Source organism: Mesocricetus auratus, unplaced genomic scaffold, assembly GCF_017639785.1.
Source record: "Mesocricetus auratus isolate SY011 unplaced genomic scaffold, BCM_Maur_2.0 Super-Scaffold_100018, whole genome shotgun sequence".
NCBI classification, from domain to species: domain Eukaryota; kingdom Metazoa; phylum Chordata; class Mammalia; order Rodentia; family Cricetidae; genus Mesocricetus; species Mesocricetus auratus.
In genome coordinates this window covers 32,987,937-32,999,193 of record NW_024429199.1, presented here as the reverse complement: position 1 = coordinate 32,999,193, position 11,257 = coordinate 32,987,937, and positions in this window count along the sequence as shown.

Below are 11,257 nucleotides of genomic sequence, written 5' to 3'. Positions count from 1 at the left end.
TGAAAAGACGACCTGGCACCATCCTCGGTGAATGCAGGACACGATCCAAAGGCTATGATTAACTCTACTCTCTGCACCTGTCCAACAAGAGTTGGCTTGATGCCCAGAATGTCTCTGACATGAGAGTATGAGAGTCAGGGGCAGCACTCTGGACGTATCCAGCAAGGCTTTCCCAAACCACTGTCTGAGGGTGAGTAGGAAGCTAGGTTTGTAGTTTCTGCTAGAAACAATCGTCAATCCCAAACCGTTTCACACCGTGATCATGTTCACGTTTTAACCTGCTTGATGTTAAATCATCTATGAGAGTCCTGCCCTTTAAAAAGAGGCTGTTTTCGCAGGTGAGACAAGAGCTCCAGAACCCAGCCTGTGTGGGTTCAGAGTGCAAGCCTGATGCTAACCACTGGGGAGATGCCCATACTCAGTAGCTTCTCTCATTTCTGAATTAGGATCATAAGGATGTCTTGTAGAGATCTGTGAGGACTGTGTATGTCACGGCCTTTGTACAAGTTCCAAGCAACATAGAAAATATCTATTTGATAAAGGCAGAACTCATTATCATAATTTGTATTGATGCGCCATGCAAGTTTTAATAGTAGAATCCAGAGGTGACTGAATAAATTCCCTAAATCAATAAGGAGAATTAATAAGTGAGGGGAAGACTGAAGATGTTACTCAGTGGTAGAACACTTGTCTAGCACATGAAAGCAACATCTTTAATACCCAGGACTGCAAGAAAAACATCTACAAGATTAAAGAGAGTTCCTGATAAGTCAAATGCCCAAGATGAGTATCATGTCTGTAAGTGTTCTATAAAAAACTAGTAGATATTTGCAGGAACTCAATAATTGCAACACATGTTCCTTCTTAATTTATTCAGATGCTATGTTATTAAAATAATTATATCATGATTTCTTGAAGAAAGCACCTAATATTTATATATCCCTGACAGAATGTGGTGGTAGTCAGGAGGACCGGTGGAAACTGTGAGCTTGTGCTTCTCAGTGGGGTTGGACCATCTGTTTCTAAAGAGATAAGAGGAAAGTTTCTCATTTAAGAATCAGAGCACTCCATTCTCAGCAGGAGAAAACAGCACACTTCCTCCCATTTTTCATGGGGCTTGCGGTAAATGGGCTACATCAGTATGGTTACAGAAAGAGGCACTGAAATGTTGATCTGGAGGGATTTTTAAAAAAAGTAAAGAATAAGTTCCAACTCCACTTTGAGTTTGTGTATGTGTGTGTGTGTGTGTGTGTGTGTGTGTGTGTGTGTGTGTGAGAGAGAGAGAGAGAGAGAGAGAGAGAGAGAGAGACAGCGAGACAGAGACAGAGAGAGACCGAGACAGAGAATATAAAGAATGATAGAATCATAGTCAGAGAAAGAGAAACACTTATCACTAGTAGAAGGGATGTAGGTAAACTCTAAGAAAGAATATTTGTAGTCCTAACATCAAAGTTGAGTGTTTCCTCTCTGTATTCAAAGTAAGCAAACACTGAACTTTCTTAAATGCTATCTATGCCTTTCTCCAAGATGGTTATGCCAGGAGGTAATTCTTCCAAGATCTGTCCTAGTGGCAGAGAGGATCACAGGGCTTATCCCATCAGGAGCCATCCCTGTCCAGTCCACAGTGCTGGAGAGGAAGCTGGGCCTGGTGTCTGTACATTTAAATTCAAAATGTAAAAATTACACAATATTTTGTGATGTGCAAGATTAATAAAGAGAAGTATGATTTAAACATTATTGGTGGCGTGTCCACTGGTCAGAGTTTTTTTCTTTATTATGTTTGATTGGTTTTGTTTGTTTGTTTATTTGTTTGAGCTTTTTTCTTGCTTGTTTTGTTTTTCCAGACAGGGTTTCTCTGTGTAACAACCCTGGCTGTCCTGAAACTCACTTTGTAAACCAGTCCAGCCGCAAACTCTGAGATCTGCCTGCCTCTACCTCCTGAATCTCCTGAATCTTGGTATTAAAGGTGTACATCACCTGGCTCCACTGGTCAGTTTTAATATTGATTCTCTAAGTGTGAAGTCTACTTTTATAACCAGTAAGATCATTATAAATGCAGTTACATTTTGGGTGTGTATAATGCTCCAATTGAGATCAAGGGCACGGATCTGTGTCTAGACTCTACATTCGCAATGTTATCTGTGCTAACATGGTTTTTCTGTATTACTTTAGGACTTCACTGTCTTTGTCAAAATCATCTCAACTATCCAGGAATCTCTTGCCCAGAAAGCCAAACATCACAGATAACTTCATTGCTTATTCCAGGAACACACCCAACGTCCATTTGAGTCGACTCTTTAGTAGATGGCTTCAGGCATCTGTTCATCTCTAATACTTGAGTGTTTGCCTCAAAACCCTTGCTTTGAGCCGGGCGTTGGTGGTGCACGCCTTTAATCCCAGCACTCGGGAGGCAAAGGCAGGCGGATCTCTGTGAGTTCAAGGCCAGCCTGGTCTACAGAGCAAGTTCCAGGACAGCCAGGACTGTTACATGGAGAAACCCTGTCTCAGGAAAACAATCACAAAAAGAATCAGACACACAAAATGCAGAGCAAAAGGTAGAATGGAGGGCAGGGATGGGTCACACATCTGTAATCCCAGCACGCAAGGGATTGTTATAGATTAGAGACTGGCTTGGACTGCATAGTGAGTTCAAGGCTAGCTGAGATATATAGAAACACTCTCTTGAAAAATGAGAACAGCAAAAAAATCTAGTTGCTTAAGAACCCAGAGGACTTTGGAGAAGTTGGAGGTGCTGAACTCTGTCTCCTAGGTGCTCTCCCCAGAATCCCATAGGCTAGAATGGAACAATGTTGATAAATGATAAGCAATTCGCCGATCATGATTAGACACCATGGGCACACATCTGTGCAGCAGCCTCAATTCCATCTAATGCACTTTCCTGGCTGCTTTTGCAAGCTTTACCTCCCTACCACCTCACCCCACCCGCCTTCACCTTTTCCTTCAGTTCAACATGGTCTGTAAGTACAGCTTGTATTTACTTGTTCTTCCTATGTTTCTCCCTGATGGTGCACTCACACACACTCACACACACACACACACACACACACACACACACACATACACACACGAGCATGCACGCAAATACACGTACTTGCACACACATACACATGCATGCACACACACAATTTTTAAATATACATCCATGTGCTCAAGCCTTTTCAGGGCAATTTCCCTTTGCTAATCTGTGTTTTGTGACTGAGACTCCACCTGAGAAATGAGAAGCTGTTTCCCTCCTACGCTCCTCACTTTTTATCAAAAGTCGTAGCTGAAAATACAGAATTTAATATGAATGCAAAATTGAGACTGCAAATAGTCTCTTTAAAGAGCCTCCACTACCTTGCTGAAGACAATAAAAAGAACAGTGCCAACAAAAACCACAGAAAAGACTCATGATGAGTTTATTATTTTACATAATTTAAAACAGCAGCAATAAAACCAGAACCATATAGGCACTTAAAAAAAAAGAGAGTCATAGTATATAGGAGAAGAGGGTCTTTGATTGAGACACAGATAATCAATTCCCTGTAAATAAAAAGGCACTGAATAAAGAATTGTCTTGTGTTAACTAAACATCTATATGGGAAAATGAAGTAACTGATCAATAAGAGTTATGGAAATGAAAACCGAACATTCATTTTCTCTTTTAATTCTTAACTTCACAATAGTTTTAAAAAAATCAACATAGGTACCTCACCATCAGCTCAACCCCTGCCTTGTTTATAACATTATATCTTGGGAGTGAGCAGCCACTTAGCAGTAACTGTTGCTAGTGACCTTTAGACATTCCTCATGTCCTAATCCATATCATCACTGCAGAATCTTCAACAGATACACTTGTTTCCTTCTTGTGAACACAAGACACACCTGCTAACTACAAAGGGAACTATTTACTCTGCAGATTGAATTGCCAGATAAAACGGTCTCTTTATAGTGCCTTTCTTGAAATCCCACAGCCTCCCTCCTCTCAAGGATGGCATAGCTAGTTCAGACATGGGCTTAACAATGTCTGTGTATCTCAACTGAGCCACCCATGGCAGATCGCAGAGAGAGATTATAAACTTATGTGCCAACTATTCTACGGCTATGAGCTGCTTTTGAAGGCTAGCCTGCCATCATTTGAAAGTAGAGTGTCTCCCTAAAAGGCTTGAAGGATTGACTGCCAATCTTTTCAGAAGGTGATTGGATTAAAAACATCCTTAGTTCTTCAAGAGATTAATCCATTAATTCATTCCTAATTTGTTGGAATTATTGGAGGTTATGAAATCTAGGCTTGATATGTGTGTGTATGGGGGTGTGCACACCCACGCACCCACACACATACAGGTATTGTCTTAACAAAGCTGACCTTTCCAGCTTTCTCCAGATCAGTAACTAAAAGACAGGTGAGTTCAATGACTACAGTTGCCCACAGCAGGACAGACCATTAGAAATCCAAAACCGTTATTATTATACCATGCCTTGAAAAGCTGGCTCGTGCTGCAGCAGAGGTGACATTCAGTGACCTTTCCCAGGAGCCAGGTTTAATGCCTGAACTTGCATAGAAATAGAACTTAGGAACAAAGGGACTATGTTTGGAGGGTGTCTGGTCTCATAGCTCTTAGCCACCAGACAAACTGCTTCTCCTTGTCTGGTTTCATTTTTTACATTCCCGATGAGCAGTACAAAGAAAAAAAATGGCTCAACAATATTTCATAGTTTTATTTTTCTCCCCAGCCCCCCAAAAAACAGTCACTAGTCTTTCTGTCTGGACAGGAACTTGGTAAACTTATTCCTACTTTCAGTAAAATCTCTGACATCACCCAGGATTGACTTGCAGCAATCAACTTTCTTTCCTGGACAAAGAAACCATTAGATGGTATTAGATCTGGGAACTACACTGCCAAGGGGGCATTCTTAATCACTTTCTTCTCTCCTTAATATTCTTTATTTCACACTTTAAAAGAAACCCGAGGATCGGGAGAAATCATACACATTATATATTATATACTGCGGTATACTAGCAAGTGAGCTCAGTAATGTCACTAATGCTATAGAAACCCTGGCCAGAGAGACTCATAAAGTTGAATGAACAGTGTGTTTCAGAACAGAGCTGCTTCAGATTTAAAAAAAAATGGACATTTCAGGGAAAATGAGAATGAATACAGAGTTCAGGGAACAACGTTCTCCGGGCCATTTTTGGTATGTGTAATACCAATATGTATACTAACAAGATCTAGCACTCAGAGAAATCATTAGGTGAGAGACTTCGTTTTACAATCTCAACTCTGGTTCTAATTTCACAGATATCTTCCTCGGTTCATTTGGGTGGCCCCTGCATGAAAAGCAGCTCTGCACTCCCTATCTTATCCTTTTGTTTTACTTTTATGGTTGCACAAATTAAATCTGAGAACCCAGGGCTTACATGCCATATATATCCCCCTGATCCAACTCATGACCCACCAGATGACCTATCAGCAAAAGGAATGGGAGAAGCTGGCATTTAGACCCATTTAAATGACTCTTTCCACCCTAAACCATGACACCAAAAATTGTGGTGATAATGTGACTTGATCCTGCTTCTGCCATCAGCAATGATGTGTCTATTGACTTTATTGGCTGGGGCTGCAGGAAGCATATGAACCCATATCATCTACAGATACAGTGTAATGACTTCAAAGTCTGCTATATTTACCAAATTGTCTGCACTATTCCTGTGTCTTTATCAGCATGGCTCCATTAAAACTTTATTTCAGGACTAGGGATTTAGTTTAGTTGATAAGGGTGCTTGTAAAGCATGCAGGAAGTCCTCATCAGCAATGACTAAAACCAGGTGTGTCTGTCATGCCACTATTCTGGAAGCAGATGCAGGAGGCTTAAGAAGTTCAAAGCAAGAGCCTGCAGGATAGCTTAGGGAGTACAAGCACTTACTGCTAAGTCCCCAGAAACCACTCAGTGCAAGGAAGAGAAGTGGCTCCTGGAAGCTTCCCTCTGACCTCCACATGGTGCTATGACATTCCCTTCTCACACATATACATACATGGATCTGCATACATACATAATACATCTGCATACACACACCTGCACACACCCATCCGCACACACCTGCATACACACACATCTGCAATGAACATCTACATTCACACACATTTGCACACATCTGCACACATACATGCACACATACCAGCTGCACACACATCTGCACACCCATCTGCATGCATGCATCTGCACACACATCTGCACACACAGCTGCACACACGTATCTGCATACATGCACTGACAACACTCATCTGCACACACACAATAATAACTTTTAAAAAAGAAGTTCAAGGTCACATCAGCTACATATTGATTTTTGAGGCTGGCTTGAGCTGCTAAAAAACTTGTCTCAAAAACAAAACAAAATAAAATCTTTATCACAGAAAGTTCCTGAAAAATCAATTTATATCACATCAAAATCCAATCATTCAACACATAACATGAAACTGTTCCCATGATGATAAAACCCTCCATCCCAACACATTCCTCTTGCTGTACCTGCAGGTCCAGGCTCATTATACCCTCTCTCTTTTGCAGTCCTAATGGGGCCTTTCCCCTTTAAGACAACATAAAAATTCAGCCAAATGGTGTTCCCATTTGCTGTTTTAAAAGATAAATTCTGCTTCACCCTGTCATTTATTTTAATGCATTTTGGGAGACCAGCAGGCTTATAGGGTCGATTTTTAGGCATGGCCTGTAGATACTCACTCTGTGGGTCTCTTTAGAGACAAATTAGACATCAAGAGATACTGAGGGAAAAGATATAATGACCATAACTTACTGCTCTAACACCTAGGCTGGTTAAGATGAAATCAGTTCACTAAATAATTTATCTTTGAGGGAAGGCCAGCATTCATGGCAAAGTCTTATGCACTTCTCATGGGCTTCTCTTAACTGAGTAACAAATATGCATCTGAGAAACCCGAGGAGCACTGAGCTTGCTAACTACTGCCAGGAGTTAGCATCCCAGGAGTTAATCTGCATCCCAGTGGCTCTGTTCTCCAGGATTCCTCTTTCCATTGGTGAGAAATGAGTCAGCACCCAGTTCAGAGTTACCAGCACACGGAAGGAGGCCAAAACACGGCCAGAGTGTTTTACCTGTACATGAAAGAATTAGATCCTCAAATAAAAGAGAGAGAAGATAATCAGGTTTCCGGGCATTGTATGATAGTCACGTTCTGACTGGAAAAATGTCTGGGTCAGTTTTAGCAAAAACCCAGGCGTTCCTGTTTCTTTCCTTTCCTTTCTCATTCATTCATTCGTTTGTTTGTTTGTTTTGAGACAGGTTCAGGCTATCATCAAGCTAGCTATATAATCCAGAACGACCCCTGAACTCCCCATCCTCCTACTTATACCTGCCCAGAGCTGGGGTTACAGGCAAGCATTCTGTGCCTGGCATCCTGTTGCTAACATAACTAAGAAACAGTAAACAGAGAGGTATCAGGAAACAGCATGCAGACAGGTCTGCCTGTCCCGCGTCTTGCCAAGTTTCCATTCCTGTCTGGCTTAGCCACCTTGAAGACACACTATGTAGAAATATGGATCATTTGACAATGCTTTTTTTTTTTTTTTTAAACTCAGCAGAGTACAAAGTAGCTTTCTGGCTTTGTTTCCTTGTTCCTCATTATGATAAAGCATGCCGTTTGGTAAGGTTCTTGTTAGTTGCCAAGCAAGGCTCCTCTCATGTTTAAAATCCTAAATTGTTAGTGATAATTTTTTAGAAAACTATTCTTGAGTCATTTTTATAGACTTCATCTGTTTCTGCTTCAAATGCAAACTGGCAAAATTGAAGACATCCATTTATCATCCAAATGCACAACCCAAATCCCGTTGAGAAAACACAAGGGTTAAATGCTCTAGATATCCAGAGTGATTTACACGAAGGCAGTGGTTGTCAGCCCTTCCGAATGCTGAGACCCCTTAATACAGTTCCTCATGTTGTGGTGACCCCCCAGCCTTAAAATCATTCTGTTGCGACTTCATAACTGTAATTTTGCTACTGTTATGAACTGTAATGTAAACATCTGGTATACAGCCTATCTGATATGTGACCCTGTGAAAGGGTTGTTTCATTTCCCCCAGGGGTCATGACCCACAGGTTGCAAATCACTGCATTAAGGCAAGTACACAGATTCTCGTAGCTGATGTGCACTGTGAGTCTCCAAAGGGCGCTAGTGCAATAGAGCTTCTCCATATTAGTTAACCGAGAAACATTTTGGTTAGGGAAACGCTTGGCTTCACTTGTGAGAGAGTGTCACCACTATGGACACCACTGCATGACATCGCGCGTCTCCATGTGGCTCCACAGGGGGTGGCTAGTTCCATACATGCTTTTCTAGAGCAGTATCCCTGTGTGCAGAAACATATGATAGGAGTGTGGAGGGCAGCTACCTCCGTATAGGAACATACTTCTCCTCCTCCGCTTCCCATTGCTGCTGCTGAAACATCTCGCTGAGTTTATCTGCTCGAGATAGGAACACTCCAGGGCAGAGACTGGTCACCCACTCTCTTTAGCAATTTAGATAGTGGTTTGTTGTTGTTGGTGGTGGTGGTGGGTTTTTGTGTGTGTTTGTTTGTTTGTTAAGTAATAGTCTAAATTATACGACCAAATTTTAAGTCAAGATGGCATCTTGAAGCCAAGTGAGCACCTTCCAGGTTTCATTTACTATCTAGTATTATTGAAATTGTGTGGACACTGTATCCAGCAAGCCTTCCTGCTTTGTGGCAAACAGCTTATGGAATTCCTGACATGATAACCCAGCTTGAGATGACAAAGGCTGGAAGACGAAGAGCACACAGGAGAACTGGATGCAACAGTTGTGGGCACAGGTACATGTGTGACTGCCTACAGCTGTCCATGGGGTACACTGAGCTCACAAGAGTCAGAGTATAATAAATGACACTGTCCAACTTGAGTCAGACACCATGATTTGTCTTCCCGGTAGTTTAAGTAATGAGATTTTATTTTATCTAAATTAAAGCACAAATGATTTAAAAATAGTAAACATTAAAATATCAGTATCTTAACATTTTGGGGGAAATGGTCATAAGAGAGTATAATACTGGCTACTAATTGTAAATACATCCCATAGTAACCTGGATACTCGTCCCATGTACTATGATGTAATAGTTGCATGTGTCAACGTGACTAGACTAAGGAATGTTCATGTATTTGGTAAAGTATTTTGGAGTCAGTGAGGCTATTTCTGGAAGAAATTAGCATTTGAAATGCTACACGGAAAGACTTCACCTTGACACAGCATGGGTAAGGACTAGCCAGTCTATTGGGAATTACAGTAGAATGAAAAGAAGAAGGATAAATAGACTGTTTCTGCTTGAGGTGGGAGGTCCCCCGCCGCTGTTTCTGTTATTGGAGCTTTTGCCTCTCTGGCCATAGGACCCCAAATAGAACATGCACTTTCCATCTCCTCAGCTCTTGGGAACCCTACCAGGCCTCCAGCTTGAAGACAGAGATGGTAGGATTTCTTACCCTGCATAATAGTCTGAGCTGATCTTTCAAAGTAATTTTCTACATCTGTCTCTTTTTATATACTTGAATCTGTTTCTTGAAGAACCTTGACAAACAGTATTAGAAATTCAGTATTTGTGACTTATGGAACTTCTGGGAACAGAGCTAGGCTAGAGGCAAGATGACAAATGAATTTCCCAAATTCCCTACGTACAAAATCCAAAAAGGCCAGCAAATAAGCTGCCTGCAAAGGAATACCTGGAGCCAAGTGCAAGTGGAGTGTAAACATTCTACAATGCCACAATGTAAAGGGTTCTGAGATGAGAGCTACCACCAGTTTGAAAGCTTATGCACAGCCCATGCCTCTAACACATGCCCAGGACGCTGGGGAACAAATACGGCACGTGTAACCCATTCATCTGGAGAAGTGGGGAGACTACCTCGAAACATTCTACTTAAAACTTTTCATTCAGTCTGAACTTAGAATAATACCTTCACTCTATTTTTAAATCTAAATTCTGTGTTTTCTAGTTCTACTTTCACCCTTAAGATTTTTTTTTAAATTTCTCTTCAGATTTTTTTGGCCACAGACATGCCAAGTTTCCCTGTCCTCTGAGGTTGTAGTGTTAGCTTGAGTTGGAGAGACTTAATGCACACTAATTTTATTATTTTAAATTTTATTCCTATAATATATTTTATCATATTTTCCCTTTCCCCAGATCCTCCTAGGTAATACACATTAAATAAAAAAAATTTCAACAAACAAAAAGAAAAGGAGAATGACAGACAGACTGGCAGGCAGACAGACAGCATTCTAGCAAGGTATGATACAAGGGAAAACAAATCATCTAATACACCCATATCAGGAAGGATTGGTTTTTAAAGCCATAAACATGACTTAAAAAAGAGCAGTATAGAAATAAATCAGAGAGAACATGGCAAGAGTTATTTCAGTTCTGTTACATTCCATTGAGGTGATGGGTAAGATGCCTGAGGAAGAATATTTAATATTCTGGCCCTGCGTTCTGTTTCACATACCCTTAGAGCTTGCATGGTGAAAAAAATGGACCCAATTCATCGTGTGCTATGAAGCTGTAACTCTTTGCAGTTTATCTCAGTGAGATGCTATCTATTCTTGCTAGCCTTATGATTTTCTTTGCCAAAACCCTCCACACATCTGCCTTTGCATGAGATCATGTTAGCTTGCTAGTGGATGAAAGAATACAGCTGAGTTTCTACAGTCCTGCTGGGTGAGCCTGACCACACATCCTCTGAGCTGAGCCAACATTTATTAATGAGATTTGATGGTTGCTATTTACCCTTGTCATAAGACAATGGCCATCACAGGTATTGAACACACTGAGAGTGTAGACTCAGCCCCAACAGCAAGTCCATTCAGTCGACAAGAGCTTTGGATTGATTGAGTTAATCAGCTTTTGCACTGAGTACACAGGCTTCAGTGGTGGTGATGGTATCTTGGTGTATCTTCCCTAGCTTTTAAACTAATAACATGGGACAGGTATCTGAAGAGCCAGTCTGCTCAATGAGTAAACAGACACCAAGACCAACTATGTTATTTATAGCTGCAATTTCAATGGCATAGATTAAGGTGAAGGCTAAATACAGAAACAAAGCTCTTCTAGTTGCTGTCACTTGCCTATTCGGTGTCTACTCAGTAAGTCACTGGAAACCAATGGTCTCCTCAGGAATTAACATGAATGATACTTCATGGTAGACAAGATGTTTAAAATG